The sequence below is a fragment of the Camarhynchus parvulus genome, chromosome 9 (genome assembly GCF_901933205.1).
Source record: "Camarhynchus parvulus chromosome 9, STF_HiC, whole genome shotgun sequence".
Taxonomy (NCBI): Eukaryota; Metazoa; Chordata; class Aves; order Passeriformes; family Thraupidae; genus Camarhynchus; species Camarhynchus parvulus.
Genome location: NC_044579.1, coordinates 25188401 through 25207731, shown reverse-complemented (window position 1 = coordinate 25207731; position 19331 = coordinate 25188401). Strand labels below are relative to the sequence as shown.

Sequence of the window (19331 nt, the reverse complement as noted above, 5' to 3'; positions counted from 1 at the left end):
GTGACTCAACAAGGGCCTGATGTGTGTTTAGTCCTGCTCAAACAGGAGCCCAGCTTCCTAGCACAGTTAGAGCAGCAGTACAAATAAGGGTAAGCCACTGAGTTAACACTACCTTGGTCAAGTTACTTCACCTCTCAATGACTCGGGGTATGCAGGATGATCGTCACTGTGAACTTGCTCTCTGGTGCTCCAGGGTTTAACCAAACACACTGAAACAGCTGAAGAAAAGCAGTGAAACAAGCACTGCTCTAGTGCTTTATGGTGTAATGTTGGACATGACACTCAGGTCAAGGTATTCAAAGTAGGATGAGACTGAGAAAAATGTTGCTTTTGGTGCTGGAGAGGGACCTGTAGTGTGCCAGGTGTCTGCCATTCAGCAGTGGCCTCCTCACATTAAGAGGCAGATGGGTTTGTCTGGCCCCTTTATCTAATGTTTTTTTTTTTTACAGCCTCTTGAACAATAGGGATCTAGTCCTGACTGAAATATTTTAGAAGCCACTGTGACAGAAATACTTCATGATGATACTGGTTATTTTAATTTAAGACATGCTGATTTAATTACCAACCAAAGTAATTAAATTAAGTCTCACCAAATTAATATTGCATCATAAGAACCACTAAGATTCCATACTGTGAGGATAAGAAGCAAACCAACCAACCCTTTCATGCAGAAGATGCTATCTGGCATTTGCATAGATATTGTGTGTGTAATTAAAGCCATCCTTAACGTGTAATGCTCTTATTGAAGCCCTTGCTATTTTGTAGCAGTTGATAGATCTTATAATGAACGAGTATAAAAATATCCCAGGGACTTTAGAAAGCATTGCAGTGACTTTGCAGACAATGATGCTCTTAAAGTAAGCTCCACAAGCATCCTTGCTTTTTCCCAGGGAAACACCATTTTAGCACCCACCAGGATGAATGCCATGGTGCCTCAAGGAAGCGCTGATCCCGGCAGAGCGAGGCCTCGCAGGTGAGCCCCGCTGGCGCTGTGTGCAGCGAGGGCAGAGCGTGCAGAGAGCGCTCCGCAGAGCCGGGGCTGGGCCGCGGGCACTGGGCAGGGGAGCGGCAACTCCGGACAGCCCCGGACCCGGGAGCGGCAACTCCGGACAGCCCCGGACCCCGGGCAGGGGAGCTGAGCGGCCGCGGCAACCAGCCCCGGTCCGGGCAGTGAGGAGGGGACCCAGCCCCGGTGCGGTCCGTGGGCAGGTGAGCGGCTACTCCAGCCAGCCCCGGCGCCGGCCGTGGGAGGGGAGCCAGCCCCGGTCCGGGCCGTGGGGAGGGGATCCAGCCCCGGTGAGCGGCTCCCGGCCGAGGGGAGGGGAGCCAGCCCCGGTGAGCGGCTCCCGTGGGGTTCGCGCTCGGCTGCACGGCGGGATTGTGCAGCGGCAGCGATCCCGTGGCAGACGTGCCCCGGGCTTGTCTTTCCGCCCGAGTGCACTGCTTGCAAATGTCCTGCGCTCCCTCCTCTGCAGCGCTGCTTTCGGGAGGGTTCCAAGGTCAAGGCTGCTGGCAGCGAGCGCTGTGAGCGCGGTGCTGCCGCTCACGGCCGGGCCCGTGGTACAGGATTCCATACACCTGTGCAGTACCTGGCAATGTTTTCCCCACAGCTTGCTGCTCCTGCCTAGCAGCAGCACGGTTCATGTGACTTTGGCTGAGCCCTGGTGCCTGTCCCGCAGCATCAGGCACAGCCAGGTGAGGAACAGCTCAGTAACGTTCAGCTGAATGAAGTATCACACATGGAACTTGCGCTATTGCCATCAGCAGATTGCCAAAATGAGAATGAGTGCAACTATTCAAAAACAGAGTTAAGAGGGATCCTCACCTGTAAGCATTTGGACTGAGAGCTGCTATGGTAGCAAATGGATGCGTGGAGTTGTGTGTTTTAGGCCTGTACTTGTGTTTTCAAGGTGCTGTGTAAGGGTCAAGTTCATCTGGGTTGGGATGGTGGAATTTGCTCCTTGGAACGAAGCCTGCTGCCTCATTTCTCCCTGTGTGAATGGAGTTTTATTGCAAATGGTGTGTCTGTATTGCTTTAAAAGTCAGTGTTGTGCTAAACTGCACCTATAGAAAAGCCTTTTCAAAAGTCAGGAATTTTGATCATCACAGGATTAAGAGAAGTGAAAACTAAGAGATATTCCTTTATCCTGCTTGCAGCAGATGCTGCAACAGGTGATTGTCAGAGACAGGATGGGTGTGGCTGTCAGGGACTGACAGATGACCAACTTTTGTTGACCAAATGGGTAGTTTTTATATTGTAATCTAAAGCCAGGTTCAAAGCAGGTGTGTTTGAGGTATTTGTCAAGTGTTAGGGCTTGATAACTGCTGTGAGTAAGATGAAACTTTGAATTAACCACTCTGAAAGTCATAACAGGTCGAGTATCTAATGAAAAATGAAAGAATGAAATTAGTGGGAACAGGAGAGTTCCCACCAGGGCAGGGAGAGGCTCCCTGAGAGCAGCGGGCAGCCCTTGCAGGGGCAGCTCATGTGCTCTCTTCTCACAGCTGCTTGTGTCTTCTCCTCTCCTCCGAGACTGCGGCTTGGCTTTGCTTTCACTCTGTTTGTTGTCAGTACAGGCTGATTTGAATATTGCGAGCAAAAACAGTTACAGTCTCAGGATCTGCCCCCAGGAGAGTTTCAGCTGTGTTTTCAGAAGTGGTCATGCAAGCAGCTCTCTCCTGGTAGTTAGTTCCCTCCTAGCCCAGCCTTTCTTATTTCTTAGCTACAGAGCACGAAATACTCAGAAATCTGCTGCATTCACACCATGCAGAGCTCACTCACTGGAAGGGAGTTTTCTTGTGAGGCTCCAGATCTTTAAAGTTATGTTAAGAAAAGAAGATGTCAACTGTAAAAAACTCAATACACCCCCGGTTTTGGTCCGTATAAAAAAAGTACAGAATTTAAATTAATAATATATAATTAAATATAATTTTTGCCCTAATGGTTGCACAAAAAATTAGAAATTAGATGCAGCTGTAATGTAATAGTGTAGGCAGAAATTAACTGATAATTAATAAAGAAAAAATCATACTTTAAAAGTTATTTTTATTATTTAAATGCTAAGTGTTGCCAATATGTCTTTAATGACTAAATTCAAGATGGTGATACTGTTTTCTCCTCCAAATAATGTTATAACAATATGTAAAATATCTTCAATACTGTTAGTTCATTGGAATCGGGCAAGCATAGACAAGCAGAAAATGCAGAACAGCATGAAACCAATTCCTTGTGGACTTCACAGGACCATCAGGACATTCTCACTGCTTATCAGAAAATATGTAAATAGCTCCTGGCTCCCTTGCTTGCTCAGATAGGGAGGCAAGATCTTTTCCATAAGCCTTCTTCCAGGAAACTCACCCTTCTCAAGGTGTGTGGTGAGAAATGATAGTAAAAAGAAAAAGCAAGAAGGATAAAAGGCAACACTAGATAAGGATGAGAATACAAAGGGATCCTGGGAAGCAGAGAGGGAGGGGCGTGGGTAGGCAGGATCTGAAGAATGCTGAATACACTGATAAGGTGAGATGAAACCTTGGCCAGGAGTCTGTAAGTTAGGCTGGGCAGACAAGCTGTCTGCAGGCTGAAAAATCCAGCTGTGGCAGTGGACATAAAAACAGGATTCCTTCATGGTAAGGGCAAGAAAGTGAGCAAGTGGGATTTGTCTCTGCAGTAGCTCGGTACCTATTTTTACCCTTTCAGGCAATGCTGAGGTGCCACAGCTGCATTCAGTGCATGGGGAACAGCCTGACTTGGACAGCATCATCTGTACAGGGATGGCTGGTGCAGAGTGGAAAAAGGAAAGTGCTGGCCGTGCTCTGTGGGAAATTTGGATTAAGGAACTATCTGAGGAACACTCAGTGAAGAATTAGAGCCAGCAGTGCCTTGCTGCTCGTTGTTCTCTGAAATTTGACACATTGGCTCCCTTGACATAGATGGTCATACCAGAATGTCCAAAGGAAGCAGAGTCCTTCAAAGCAGGGTTTGACCAACACATGCCATAAAAGCTACTGATAAAGTGCTGGCAAAAGTCAGTCTGGAGAACTGTGCCTTCAAATCTGTAAATTCTGATGCAGATATAAACTCAAAAGCACCCACAGCCACTGAGAGTTACTGGTGCAAAACACTTCCTCAGGTCCTGACTGTTTTTCCTGCTTGCTCCTTCTCAGCTGCTTGGGTTTTCATCACATCTGCCATTGATCCATATGGGTGTTAGGAGATGTGCCTGGAGGATGCCTCAATTCAGATTATTGAACCACTACTTCTAGATACAGAACTAAGTACTGTACCTTCTGAACATATCCTTTCTAACCAACTGAACATATCCTTTCTGTCGAGGAAGCAGTTGTTAAGAAGTCACAAGTACATTGGGAAAAGAAGCCAACACTGTGTTTTAGCCTGGCTAAGTTCACTCATCTCATCCCACATGTGCAGAGGGAAAGGAGCAGAGAGCACCACAAGTGGGCAAGGGAAGGGGGTGTCTTCCTGTGGTGTGGGTTTGTGCCAGGTAAAATTGGGGCTGAACGCTGCCTTCCCACTCCCTGTGAGTCCAGGTGGAAGCTGTGTGCACAGAGTGCCCCAAGCTCTCCTCCACACGTGAGGGTGAGGTTGCAACGTGCTGATGTAACTGGTGGGCACAGATGCTTGTGCAAGGGAAGGGAACCAGCACCCTGCAAGAAATGAAAAGGAACTGCTGCAACCTGGGCTTTGTTCTGTGTCACTGGGAGGGACAGCTCTGCTCCTTCCAGAGGACAGGGGCAGGGAAGACATCTGGCACTGAGGATCCCCAAAGCACACTAGAAAAGGAAATTCCAGGGGAGGGAACTTCAGGTTCCTTTGTTCTGTGACATTGTTTTTTCTGCCCTGCTCAGAACCTTATTTGTGGCTAGCACAGCTGTAGGAGAGGGTCTGGAGTTGCTACTGTTCATTGTAAGTTATTGCCCATACCATGCATTAAAAGAATGTCAGGCTTCAAAAATGTAATATTGCCATGCTTTTAGCATATATTACAACTTTGCAGGCTTGAAAATTCTTGTTGAACCTTTCTTGCAAGTACTAAAATTTACAAGAGATCATTAACTCAAGTTCCTCTGCTGCTGAACACCACGCTTGCTGTTTATGCCAGACAATAAAACAGGAATGCAATCAGCTTGCCCTGTGGGATGTTCCAGCTCTCCTACTAGGGCATTTTTTGGATTCAGGCTTTTCTTAGAGACCACGCTTGCCTTTGGTTCAGCAGTGGAAGCCACTCCTCCTGTAGGGTCTGTTCCCTGTCCTCCTTTTAGCTTTTATCTGCCCCATGTCTGCTGGCAGGTGCCCTGGCTCTCCCCCCAGATCCGAGCTGTAGAGCTCTGTTCTTCACCCCCTGACATGTGGCCAGGTGTGATGACTGGGTTTGCACATCTGTCACCTCTGCACCTGAATTTACAGGTTTTGATTTGTCAGAATGTCATCTCCCAAGCAGTGGCCTGAACCTGGGCAAGGCTGGCACAAGGTGCTGCTGAAGTGAGGAGGAGAGCGAAGGCCTTTTTGGACGTCTGGAGGTCAGGCAGACACCTGTGTGGGCAGCTGGTTTCTGCTGTGCACTGAGCTGGGCTGGCTCGGGCAGTGCAGAGCATCCCCGGTGATGCAGGGTGTGCCTGCGGGATGCCCGTATCAGCCTGCAGGGCTCCCACGGCAGTTTCTGTGGCAGGTGTGGTGTTTGTGCGGAAGGCAGGCCCCGTGGGCGGCTGGCTGGCTGCAGGCCACGCTGGGAGCTGGCTGAGGAGGAGAGGGGTGGAAGGAAGCAGTGGCCTCGGCTGGCTGTGGCAGAGCCGAGCCCTGCATCCCCCACATCCCCTGCTGCTTTCCCACTGAGGGAACCGAGGCTGGTGTGAAAGAAACCAGCAGATTTTATTGCAGTAATCACCTTTCCCCGGAGAAGGAGATAAAGGAACAGCTGGGTAACATTTGGCATGACTCAGTATTTCACTACCAAGTGCAAAGTCATGGCTGAAAAGATTATGCTTGTAAACTGAGGGGGCTGGCTGCTCCTCTGCCCACGCCAAAGGCACTGCGTGGCTCCGGGGCACTGCCAGGCTGTGTGTGGCAGTGGCAGTAGCAGGTGGCGGTGGCAGCGGTGGCAGTGGCCGGTGGACAGCGGTGCCCTGAGAAATGCCCGGGGTGAGGAGGAGCTCTGCGGGCGGCAGAAGGAGGGGAGCGGGCTGTGCGAGCCGCCCTGTCCCGGGCCGGCCGTGCCGAGCCCCGCGGTGTCGCTGAGGGCGGCTCGGGGCCGTGCCCGGCCGAGCCCGGCCGAGCCCCGCGGGGTCGCTGAGGGCGGCTCGGGGCCGGGCCGAGGCACGGCGGGAGGAAGAGGCGGCGGCCCCGGGGCGGGGCGGGCCGGCCGGCGGTGCCGGGGACGCGCTGTCGGTGCGAGGCTGCGGGAGGCACGGCCCGGTAGGAGCGCGGCTCGCGTTATTGCTTTGCTGCTTTTGTGACCTGCCCCGGCCCCTGCCCAGGAGCTGGAGCGCTCCCGGCCCTGCCCCGGGCCCGGCACCGCCCGGAGCCCCCGCCGCTCCTGCCCGCTGCCCGGGCCGGACTCCTCCCTTGCGCGTCCCCTCCCTGTCGCTGCTGGCGCTTCCCGTGCTGTGACATCCTCCCCAGTCCCAGGTGAATCCCCACTCCCGAGGGTGCTTCTGGGGTCTCTTTCCCTTTTCGGGGTGAGGAGATGAGAAGAGAGGTTAGGATTGAGTGAGATCAGATGCTACTGCATCAAAAAGAAACCAGGGGAAAAAAAAAAAAGAACCAGAAGAAAGAAGAAAAAACGAAACCAAACCCACCAAGGAGATGTAACTACAGTGGCTAATTTACCAGAAAGCAAAGGGAACAGGGCCTCCCGCTGGGAAACTTTCAAACCTCAGCGAGGTCTGGCAGCTGCAGGGAGCGGGGAAGTGTGGCTGGCAGCGTGTCTGAGGCTCACACCTCCTGCCCAACAGCATGTGTCAGACCTGTTAATGGCAAGAATTCACCAATTAAACAACATTTCATCTTTTTTCCCCTGAAATGTTTTCCACGTGTGCTGTCCTAAAGAGTAACCTCAAAAAATTTTAATGATGTAAAGCGTTGATGTTGTCTGTCTTCCTGAGCAAGGTGCTTTCCTTAGCTGTGATTCATCACCCTGTTTTTCTGTTCCAATTAAGCTGCTCACTTAGAGCACTGAGACAATCAGCGTCTCATCCTGTGAGCTGGGCTCAGTGTTATCAGTGACTTTGTCCTTCGGAGTGAGTTCTTGGTAGACCGGAGGTGTTTTCAGTTTCAGGCTTTTGTGTTTTACTGGCAATTGTGACACGAGGGAGGTCAGTGATCTGGTAAAGCTCGAGCGGACTGAGAGGGGTCTGATAAGAGTGAAGCCTTGATTGCAAATGCTTGTGTGCTCTTGGGCTGCTTCTCGGAGCCTTCACGTCCCCTCAGAGAGCTCAGGCAGCTGCCGAGGAACCCGGATTTGCTGTTAGGGCTGTCCATTGCCCTCGGATCAGAGTCTGTGTTAAAGGCTTACATGCAGAGTTCCTGTAAGAGGTTTTGTACATTAAACATGAGGGTCAGTGAGTTAATCTTTGACGTTGTCAGAGCATTCCCTGGGAGCCCAGTCCCTCTGGGCAGTGAGAGGCCAGATATTGGAGCTGAGATGCTTGAGGAGGGGAAGAATCCCCTTGCAATTCCCAAGCATGGAAGGAGTCTGGCAGTGGTGGGTATGGCTGCTGTTGCTGGAGCCTCCAGTATCCTCCTCACTCCACTTTTATGAGTGGCACTTCAGGAGTGCCCAGAAATGGTGAGGAGCAGACATGATCACCAAATACATTATTTTGCAGAAAAATTTCAAGCGACGCACATTGCTTTTGTCAAAATTTGCAGTAGACTTTCTAAAATTGCAAATACTTTTTGATTGACAGCTTTGACTCAGCTGCAGCCTGGCTTCCCTGGCCAGGCTGCATCTCCGCAGTGGTGTCATCACCTCCCCTCTGAGTGATCTCACACCTCGTGGGAGGTGTGCTCTGGCAGCTGAACCACAGCTCCGGTGAGGCACCGCTTCAGAAACAAGGTTTTGTTGAAAACAAAAACATAGTAGGTCTTGGTGTTTTTAGAAATTAAATAATAGACAGAGTGAGGGCCTTTAATGGGAAGCTTCCCCCGAAGGACAAACACACAATTTTCAATAGAAAAACATCATGAAGGGAGTTTTTTGACTAGCCCTGAGCAGCAGTTCCTAAGATCCAGTACCAATGGAGGGATGAGGAATGAAGGCAGTCAGTCTTGTCCATTTCTTGCCTCGACAGCATCCATGAGTGAAGCACTGACTGCCACGTTGTCCTGATGGGGCACTCCCTTCCCTAGGAGTGGGTGCATGTGTAAATCTTTCTGCTTTGCCCCAAAAGTCTGCATGGTGCAGGTGCATACTGCAGTCCTTTCACACCTCGATGGATTTCGTGCTGGTGCACACCAGTTGCCCAGTTCCTAGGCTAACTGGTTTATTTCTCACACTTTTGAGGCCTGTATCAGAGTGTTTTGGCTGTGGAAGTTCTGCAGGGATGCTGTGTGCTGCACCAAGTGCTGTTTCCAAGGAAAAATGCCATGAGCGGGTTCTAAACTTGATAACCATGGGTGTCCTGTTCTACATAGTGGATTTTATTTCTTCCTTATGTAGTGGTTGTCTAACTTGGCAATAAATTTTAGCCAAATATTTCTGGCTTGTCCTTCAGGAATCACATTAAAGTCTGTCAAACAGTGTGGCTGGGAACCTTCCTGTGCAGCATCTGGGTATGAGCAGTACTGGAAACAGGATCCTGGCAGAAATGAACCTTGTCTCTGAACCATTGTGGTTTCTCTAATGAGATCAGTTTGCCACCTGCATCTCTCTGGGCTGTGACTATTTTAGAGATTTTGTAAGCGTATAAACAGCCTTCCTCCCTTCCATCTTTTGCTTTATTCTGCATTTCCTTCTCTTCCTCTCCATCCTCTCTCACGGTGCTGTGTCCTCACAGACGTTCCTTGTTGCTGCTTTGAGGTGAGCATTGTTTCCCAGCTGTGAAAGAGCTTGCACGTGGGACAAAGAGCCCTCAGGATTTCACAGCAGCCCCTGAGCAGCACAATCAGCCAGGCTTTGGCAGCACCCTGGTTCTCATCTCTGACTCCTGAACATTGCTGGTGGCTCAGCAGAGCTCAGCTGTGGAGCCCTGAGTGTAACATCACTTCTGCTTCTGCAGGTCGTGAGCACAGTGGACTTCATTGAAGAGCTGTGAACAGTGAGGCTGAAATTCCCCGCTGAGTCTGTGATCCAGGAACTCACAGGTAATGCTGGACAGGTAGATTTCTTATTAACTTTTCACGGAAGTTGCTCAGATATAAGGAATTTATGTTGAAGGCCTAAATATTTGGGATTGTACTTTGTATTTATTGTCAACAGTCAAAACAACATTGGCACTGAAACTTCTGTGGGAAGGTTGTGAGCTATTAATTATTTTCAGTCTACCTGGCATAACATGAAGCATTATTAACATAACCAGTCTTACAGGTGATGATAAATTCAACAAGCATTACTTCTACTTTTTTAAGAGGTTGGTTTTCATTCTCATTAATCTTTCACATAGATGTCTTATTCTAGCTGACACAAATTCCTTTTAGAGCTGACCTAAACCTTGTAATTTGCCAGGAAGATAAGATATTTATTTAAAATCATTTCCTCTCTTAATATAGAAACCGGGGTTTTCCTTTTATCTTGTAGAAAGCAAAACATCATGACATTATCTCACTTCTGCAGTTACCTAACGTTAAATTCTGTGTTTTACCGATCCATCTTAAGGGGAAGAACACGTCTGTTAAATCTTTGTCTTCTTCTTCAATTAAGCACTTCACTAGTAGGCCAGGACAAAAATCGTTTTCAGTACTTCCTATACATTTACCTTCAATATTGAGTGTAGCAGCCTGAAGCACAGAGGTCAGCCTGGGGATGGCTGTGGGGCTGCTGGGGGGCACGTGCACATTTTGGAGCAGCTCCTGTGCAGGTTACTCACAGCTCTGAGTGGCACTGCCACTGCACATGGAGGCACTGAACTGTGAGCAGCTGAGCTTCTATGGCTCTGGCTGACGCCTGCTCTGGAGAATGTGTGTGACTTTCTTGCTGGAGCATGGCATCCAGGCTGAAATGAAAGCCCAGCTGAGTGACCTTGCTCGTTTTCTGCCTCCTCTGCACGTGTTCAGTGCATTTCCAAGCATGGCCTGCTTTGCTGTGCTGTACAAAACCATATGGACTCCAGCAGTGTCCTGTGGGCTCAATGGCCTGTCAAAATGGGGCAATGAAATACAAACTCATGAGAAAGTAACAATGCAAATACCTGTTATATTGACTGAAATGCATGTGTGAGAAAAGTTAGCCTTCTAATAGTCTAAATAAAGAGAACTTGTGTGTGTGTGTGTAGCAAAGAAAAAAAAGTATGCTCTCCTAGTGTTATTTTTATTAATAGTAAGTATATTTATCTTTTCCCCCGGTGAGCAAGTGTTGAGGATGTACTTGCAGTTCAAGTAAATTAATCTGGTTTTGCTTGTTACCCACTTGGTCTGGCACATCAGAGAGTGAGGGTCACTTCCTATGGCTGGAAGTACTCAGGCTGTTTTACACTGAGAGCACTGCTCTTCTGGTGAAAACACACCTTTCAGTACCCAATCCTGACTGCTCTTTTATCACTGCCTTGCTGGACTTCCCCTAGTCTAAACAAAGCTTGGGTGCTACTGTTTGTGTTAGTTGTTTATGTTTCAGACACCATGCTTTTTTAGTTTCTCTGAAATCTGCCCCGTGTCTTGTGATACAGATGGTTCTGTGGTGCTTGATGTCATCCAATCACAGCATCACAGCACGGCCTGGGATTGAAGGGACCTTACAGAACCTTAGAGATCACCTAGTTCTGACCCCCCAGCCATGGGCAGGGACAACTTCCACTAGACCAGGTTGTTCAAAAAACCAAAAAAACAAAAACAAAACCAAAAAACAAACTCCCATGAAAAATACTGTTTATCCCAAGCTGAACTTAAGCACAGCCCTAGTGCTCAGAGCAGAGTGCAGGGCATACCCTACAAGCACCTGTGTTATCTTCACCTGTCTCTAAGTCTTTTGGCTTCAATTAGACAGACAGAAATGTGTAGCAATGTAAATAATTGCTTATATCCCTCTTTTCTACATGCCTCCACAATTATAATGCTGTAAGTATCAAAAAGAAATGGCTATTTCTTGTCTTGACTTTTAACTCAAGTAACATTTCAATGGCAAAGAAATGTCTATGCTGGCATTCATCTTTTGTGATGTGGTCCAGTGAGTAACAGTGTAAACTGTATTTAAACATAGCAATTACAGAGAACAAAGGGATGGCTGAGGGAAGCTGGACTTGTCCATGCACATTACAGGGCTCTTTCAGGAGGCAGCAGAGTGTCCTCTCGACTTTGGTTCCTGAAATACAGATTTGGATGAGTTTCCTTTGCCCTAATGCTCAGCTCTCAGTGAGAGCTGCTTCCTCAGAAGGGCTTAAACCATCCTTGACACTGTAGGGAATTTTCTTAGGAATGACCTAGTGACTTCCTAAATTCCCCTCTCGGTTTTTTCACTTGCATTCTTCTTTTCAGCTTTTCAGCTGCCTGTTTTACTTGCTCTGGTTTTGGTGGGTGAGCTGGGAGCACGGAAATCCCATTTTTCATTCCCCAGCTGCACAGCCAGTGTGTTACAGTTCCACCTGTGCTGGCAGGGATTTCCTGTTTTAGAAGATTAATTAGGGTTGAGAAATTCTGAGTTCCTCTAAAAGAAACTATTTTCCTTTCCTGTGTAGAAGGGAGATTGCAGTCTTCTGAGGCTGTAAACTTGTTTAGACCCACTGATGTAGCAATTGGTACCAGTTAGAGATACTGGCTGGTTCCAATTCTGTTCTGTGACATCAGTGTAAATCAAAGCACTGCTGTTGCTCTCTTTACCTCTTTCAGAGGTGGTTGTTCTTGCAGGAAGAGTTTTTTGTCCAGCCAGAAGTTTGTCTCTTGCTCTCTCTTCTCTCTGAGTCAAAAGGCACTATCTGTATTGTACTATATCTCCAGAAATCATTGCCCTTGTTGACTTCAAAACTTTAATCCTGGAAGCAGAACTGGTTTCTAGCACACCTTCCCAGTTTGGATGGCCCTAGGGATTCATGTGCAAACAGTTTTCATTTGTTTTCTGCTTTTTTTTCCCTCTTTTTTTTCCTTTTTTCTTTCCTCCTGTTGAGATGGTCAAATGGCCAGCAGTTCTGCCTCACCCACTTAGCTTATCCTGGTCTAGTTCCAAAGCCAGAGGGTGAGGAAATGGCCTTTTTCCTCGGGAATTTTGCTTTGCCAGGTTTTTTTTGTCACGTACCACATTAAATTGCTTGTTTCTTACCTTGCTGTGAAGTGTATTTGAACATCCCTTGTTAAGGAGGGCTGGAGTCTGGATTCATACTCACTTTGCTTCTTTGGGGGAGGCAAGATGGGACATTGACAGCTGGCAATTCCCAGATTTCCAGAGTGGCAGATCTTGGGGTGTTCTCCTCTGAATGCAGCACAAGTGAGCGCAGAGTCACGGAGCAGGATGTGCAGAGAGGGGGGAACAAGGGGCAAGGAGGGACAAGAGGAGGAAGAGGAATAAAGGGGGACAGTGTGTCATCCAAAATGAATAGGAGAGCATGGAGAAACAGGAAGGAGTTCATGAGGGCCGTTGAGGTTTCTGATCTTGTTTCTAATTCAGGCACGAGCTATAAAAACCTATGTGTTCATATATTTCTCATATGACTCGCTTTGAAGGCTGGTAAGATTCTTCATGAATAAAACTCTTTGTTCCTCTCTCTGACCTGTCACACTTAATCTTTTCAAACAGTTACAATTTAGCAGCAACTGTAAGAAGATATTTGAACTGGTCTCCTGATTCCAACAGAGCAGTCAGAGGTTAATGAGAGCTGGAGAAATAAACAATTTGGGCTGCGTGTGCCACGGATGCAGAACCTACTGGAGATGGCAGGGCAGCAGAACGAGGGGTTGGCCCAACACATTTTCAACAGAGCCCATCAAACCCAGATGTGGCACTGTTGCCTTGAGACTGCTGTGGATTTGAGACTAAGAAAGAAAGCAATTCTTAATAAACACTTGGGAAATATTATTCAAGAGATTTAATTTTTCTCCCCCTTCTGTTTTACGTCAAGGTGCAATTTTGGCCACAAACCAGACTTTTGTGGGTTTTTTCCACTGTGTACTTAATCTCATGCAGTTTTAAGGAATTAGACTAAAATATGTCAGCTTAGCTAGAGAACATTTTTTTAATTTGATGTAACAAAAATAATTTGATAATGATTTCAAAATTCTTGCTGAAAAAAACTGAAAAAATAATTTGACAAATGACAGGCCTCTGCTAAATACCTTTACAAAGGTCACACTCAGCCAGTTTGGAGAAAAAATGTGGAAAGAAATTGAGTAGCTATTTTCAAATTAAGATAGTTCTTTAATAAAATAGAAATTAAAGTAGTTCTTTAATAAATTTCCCTTTAATATCATTAACTGGACATCAGATAGGAAAAAAAAGGCAAAAAAGATTACTTGGAAACCTTGGAAAGTCGTATTTAACTAGATAGACCATAAACAGATGGGATGAATTGGAAAAGGGCACAATGTACAGAAGCTGACATATGCTGAGGGCAGACTGGCTTGGAAAGAAGGTTGGACTCAGCAGGATTTCTGTGTGGGTAAGGTTACAGGTGGGGGTGTGTGGGAGCAGCCACTGCAGACCCAGAGCGCCAAACACAGTGTGATTTTCTGGGCATTAAAAAGGCAGGCTGCTAATTAAGACACTCAGTGTCTGTCAGGAAACCTGCATGAGGCAAGCACAGTCACTGGGAGCTGGCAATAAACCTGCCATGCACTATCAGTTTCTTTGGGTCGGGACTGAAGGCACTCCAGACAGCAGTTTCATGTTGGGACTCAGGTGTTTATTATTTCTTATCAGTAAAACAGTCTCACTGCTGTGAGTTCAGCAGCTTTTCATTAGAAGGCACAAAATGCCCAACAATCTCTTGTTACAAGGTCTTTTAAGACTAAATTATCCAATTAAGAAAGGACACCTAGGTTGTTTTCCCTTTTAACCCAATAACTGATCACTGGAAACCTGCAATGCAGACTTTTCTGCCCAATTACAAAACATCACCCAAACCCAGGAAGAAGAAGGTAAAGAAGAACAACCTGCCTCCATCTTAAAACCTCCATCTTGCTTCATATTTATTTCTGTATTCTAAGACCCCAAACTCTGAGTTTTCCACCCTGTGATATTACACACTTCTAACCAACCACACACCCATAATCCCAGTGCTACCAATCGATTTTGGAAACCTTCACAGCCTCAGGTCAAATGCAGTGTTCTCTTGTGGGTCTGTGCCTTTCAGCACAGAAAGTTTAAAATTCTCAGCATCCAGGATTCCAACAATGCATGAACCTGCCATGCAGTGATGTAATGCAATGATGGCAATGCAGTGATGGCAATGCAGTGATGCCATGCAGTGATGCCATGCAGTGTCCATTGTAGCCCTGGCCTGCAGCAGCCCCTGGCGTGTTTGGGTGCCAGCCCTGGTGAGGGCAGAGCCTGTCCCTGATGTGCAGAGCAGCTGTTTGCCATGGAGTGACACTCCAGTGTCACCTGGAGCAGCAGCATCAGCCCAAAATGCAGGGACAGAGCCTGGTTTTGGGTAAGGCCAGGGAGCAGCAGTGGTGCTCAGCTGGGGTTTCTGCAGGCAGTGCCACAGGTGCATGGGCAGGTGTGTTTGAGAGGTAAGAGTGAGTCAGTCAGCCCAGAAGGATTTATTTAAAAAGTCTTTGCCCCAGACAAGGTGTGCAGCATGGGACAGGGGTTTGTTCTCTTAAGCTAGCTGTAGAAGCCCTGCAGGGTGTGGAAAACCAGTGTTCAGAGTGCCACATGCTGCAAGGGACAGCCCCTGCAGGAGCTGTCACCGGCTGCAGGGAGGAACTCAAAGCTGCTTGTGTTGAGTTCCCTGCATTATCATTCCAATTCAGCGTTTACACAGCGCAACAGCCCCACTTCTATCAGATACTAATTAGGGTCTGTTCACATTTTTTCTTTTTTTTTTTGAGGGAGGTTATCACCTGATCTTTAGCAACTTGAAATAATCAGTTTTTTAATAGAGTTCATATGGCCAAGCCACTATGGAACTGCATGACTGTTCCCCCAGCTGTTGTTGTGGGGGAAGGAGAGAAAACAGCAAAACAAAACTATGCTCTTTTTCAAGGCATGTTTTATGGATAATTTAGCTGAGCATCATCAGTTCTTAGGCTTGAAAATTATTAAGCCACGAAGTGTAATGGCATGTTCTTTGATAGAAAACCTGACATGCTGTAACATGACTTTGTTTTTCATACCTGAATGTATTTCTTTTTAATATATATCTGTGATAATGGCAGCTTAAGATGTGACTAAGATTAAAAGAGATGAAGTATTCATCTTTCTAATACTTTATTGAGACTTTTCCTCCGAGGAATATTTAGCAATAGAGTCAAGATTTAAAGGTTAAATAAACATCTTTAAGTTAAATTATCAAAGGAAAAGACTAATGTTTAACAATAGTGTTTTAAGAGGTTATTTTGGATCTATTATATGAAGGAATTAGCGTAGGATGGTTTGGAAGTTTACAGGTGCTATTTCATTAATTGAGACTTCTTTCACTGGGATGTAGAGATTTCTTTTCCTGAATTGTGACTGCTCCAGGTATTTGCTCTGTGGTTAATAGTGCTTGAGAACAAAGGTGCTTGACAGCTGATACTTGATGCTTTTTTTTGCTGTTTTGAAACACCTGTAGTCCTCACCGCAACTGAAAATTGTACTTGACAAAAGAAATTCTAAATGCAGTTTAATGGCACGGTAAGGATGTCCTTGAAGTTTCAGTTTCAATGATTGAGTGTTGGTGTCCATTGTGTGACACAAGCTTATGGTGTGGGACAGTACAACATTTCTTGCTGTACTGAGAACAAACTGCTGTCAAGTTGCAGGAGGGTGGGTTATGCACATCTGTGTGTGTGTGCAGAGTGCACACCCAGGAGCCCCCTCAGGAAAGCCCTCCTGGCTCTGTGTGTCCTGCTTTATCCCACGTGCTGCTGCTCTGGGGGCTGTGGCAGGTCCTGCTTGTTCCCCTGTCCCTGTGGAGAAGGATCCAGGCAGGAGCTGGGCAGCACAATTCTGCTTTGGGTGGGTGGAGGGGAAAAAGGACAGTGCAAAAGCATTTCCTTTGCTGTCATCACATTCCTCTCTATGAAGTGATATACAGAATAAATACACTGCACAACCTGATGTAGTTATGAACCATGGCAGAGGTTTCTTAAGTAGAAGGTTAAAATTCAACACGTAATTCTACAAGCTAAAATTTAAATGTTTAATTCATATTGCTAACTCAAGTGAACTCCAAAAATCTCTATTTCATCTGCACCAGGAATTTTTACATGAGCTTCAGTGCCCTCAGTGCCCTGGATGAAAAATAAACAGCTTTTCAGGTGAGCTTTTCAGTTCTTGAGAAGTCTAGACTTTCTGAATATCTTTCTGAGTGTCCACTTAGCCCTAACGTTTTTAGAAGTCTGGAAATCAGTTATTTTATTAGTCTTTCATCAAAAAGATGTTATTTTACAGCATAAAGAAGAATTAAGGCTGCAGTGAGTTACCCTTTCCTAGGAAAGCAGCCGTGGCTGACTAAAGCTTTCTCCAAAGGTGTTTGTGGAGGGTTTGGTCTTGCCAAAAGTTCTTCTGTGGGGGAACTAAAAGCAGCAGGGAGTAGCATTTGGAAACCCTTCTTCAAATCACTCCTTACTGAGCTGTAATGCAGTCATTACCCATCTCCTGAGCAATCTTCTGAGCAGGACAGGCTCCTTCTGGCATGGGGTTTGCTTTCTGCCTGTCCTGATTAGCCCAGACAAAAACGTCAGCCTGTATGAGTTCCTGAGAAGTGCCCAGCAGTTGTTGTGTAGCTGTGACCTGATTTTGCCGTGGTGGGTGTAATTTCAGTTCCCATGCTCTCTGTGCTCTTTGTGCTGATGGTGCAGTTGTCAGACAGAGCTGGGAGCTGAGATGTTGCCATTGCTCCTCTCCCAGATGTGGGAGAGCAGGCACAAAAGGCTGTGCTGTAAGCAGGGACAGAGAAGGCTTGGAGGAGGTTGTTCACTGGTATTTCTGCTTTCCATGTATTGCCCAAACAGGAGCAAATTTCTTACCAATTGCAGTGGCTCGGATCTCAGTAGTGTTTAGTGCTGCTGGTGTCACATCCTCAGCTGGGCTGCAAGTTCAATTGCCACCAAAACAGTTATGGAAAGGAAACAACCCAACTCAATTCACAGCTCTCAGCCCTGTGCAGTTAACAGACATCAAATGAAATAATTTATAATTGGAAAAAGTTATAGAAAATGCATGAGGTTACCTTCTTACTTAACAGCTCTGCTCAAACGTATTGGCCAGGCATTTTTCAGAGTGGAATTTGGTGTTGTTCCCTGGGAGTTCCTTGGATACTTGACCTTAGGTCAGTCTCTCCTACAGAAAACCCTCATGAAAGTACAATTGCCAGTGGAAAATCCCAGAAATTTCCTTGGGCAGTTCTCCCTTGGGACTAATGATTCTCAGTCTCATGGAGGTGATTCAAGAGCCAGCTTCATCCCAGTGATGTGATTAACCATGTCCCCTTTTGGTCAGTTGGCTCAGAACTGCCTTTGCCCCTGTTGAGGAGTGTCCCAGCCAGTAAAGCAGAAGGAATTATTGGCATATGCTGTGCAAGCAGTGGGCATGCCTACTAAATTCCAAGGAGATTTCCTCTACCAGATTGGAAAGAGCTGTGGCTCCCCTTGGGAAAAGATGTGAAAACACATATTCTCAAAATTGGGGTGGAGAACACTGTTGGGCAATGATGGGAAGACAAGGCTCCTATAAAACATCCTTGGTGGGAGAGAAAACCCCCAGCTTGCTTCCATTGGAATTTGTCATCTGTTCCTGAGAGGATTACCAGAAGTGCAGTTCTCCTGGGACACCAGCCTTCCCCAGAGCTGGCTGTGGGGCCAGTAGAGGCTTTCAGGGAAGGCCATCTCTGAGAGAGCTGAGTTTGCAAGAGGTTTAAAATCTGCCCTGGAGATGGGGCAAGAGGAAGATTACGAGCCAATGTTTGGTGGGAAGTGCCTCATTAATAATGAGCTTTAGGTGCAGAAGAACTGAGGAAGATGTTTTTCCATTATCACAGGGGGGAAGCAATACCAGTTAAGACAAGGCTTGCAGCAGAAACATTTACTGGAAGTGTTTACATGTTACTTAATACCTTGACATGCATTATTCAACTTGTGTAATATCAGCTGGGGTGGAGCAGGGAGGAATGGCATTGGCAGGAGAATTTGTTTGCTCCCCATGGAATATTTTCCTGGTCGTAGCTACCTTCTTTGGCAATGAGATACATTCCAGGAACAGAAAAAGTGTTCTTGAGCCACATTTTTATGAGCTGCTGGAATGTGCTCTCCTCTTGTGAAGGTGATCTAACCTTGCCCAGATGGCTGCCAACCTGTCAGTGTTTCTCCAGAGCAGAGCAGAGCTGCAACAAAAGCCCCCCTGAGCCCTCTGCAAGCAGGGGAGGGGGCACTGAGATGGATGCACTTCTCCTTCTGGAAGCAAGCCTCATGTTCCCTCGCAGGGGGAAGCAGCAAGGGCACTCTCCTGAGCTTACAGAGCCACTTAGGCTGAGCTCTGCTGGTGGGCCTAAAGGACTTTGTGAGCTGCAGCCAAGTGAGCTGTGCCTTTCTGCTGGGGAAGAGGCAGGGAGAGTTCTGCTCCCATGAGCAGGGCTGCAGGCACACAGTGAAGGAGAGGGGAAGGAGAAATGGATTGGGGAGCGTGAAGTTCAGCAGGCATCTCTGCTTCCCTCATCCACACAGACAGCAATTTCATGATTCACCTGCTGGATGATTTTGTTTTGCTGACAAAGCTGTGATAAACAAAGACTTGGCATCATTTGCATAGTTGTTTAATCTGAAGGCGTGGGAGTGGTATAAATGAAACTTTTGACTTGTTGTGATATTGCCAGGCAGAGGGGGTGAAACACACAGTTTTTGATTTGGTTAATCAGTACCTGGAAATTCCGTAAAAGGTGATTCAGCACAAAGCCTGGAGTTTCCAAAATAGTAAGGCAGGCTTAATTTCTAGTTTTGAAACAAATAATAATATACTTGAACTCTTACATTGCAACAATTTTAATTTTTTTTTTTTGTGATGGCATCTTGCCAGACTTAGTAATTTTAACTTTTA

At 46.7% G+C, this 19331-nt stretch overlaps 1 protein-coding gene across 1 annotated transcript in view; it reads left to right on the top strand.

Moving 5' to 3' along the window:
• PIK3CB (phosphatidylinositol-4,5-bisphosphate 3-kinase catalytic subunit beta) overlaps positions 1-19331 on the top strand; it is a 95777-nt gene that overhangs the window by 329 nt on the left and 76117 nt on the right. The window contains exons 2-3 of the mRNA XM_030954742.1: positions 891-973; positions 9235-9319. The gene's annotated coding sequence lies outside the window, so the exon portion shown is untranslated. The remainder of the gene's footprint in view (positions 1-890; positions 974-9234; positions 9320-19331) is intronic.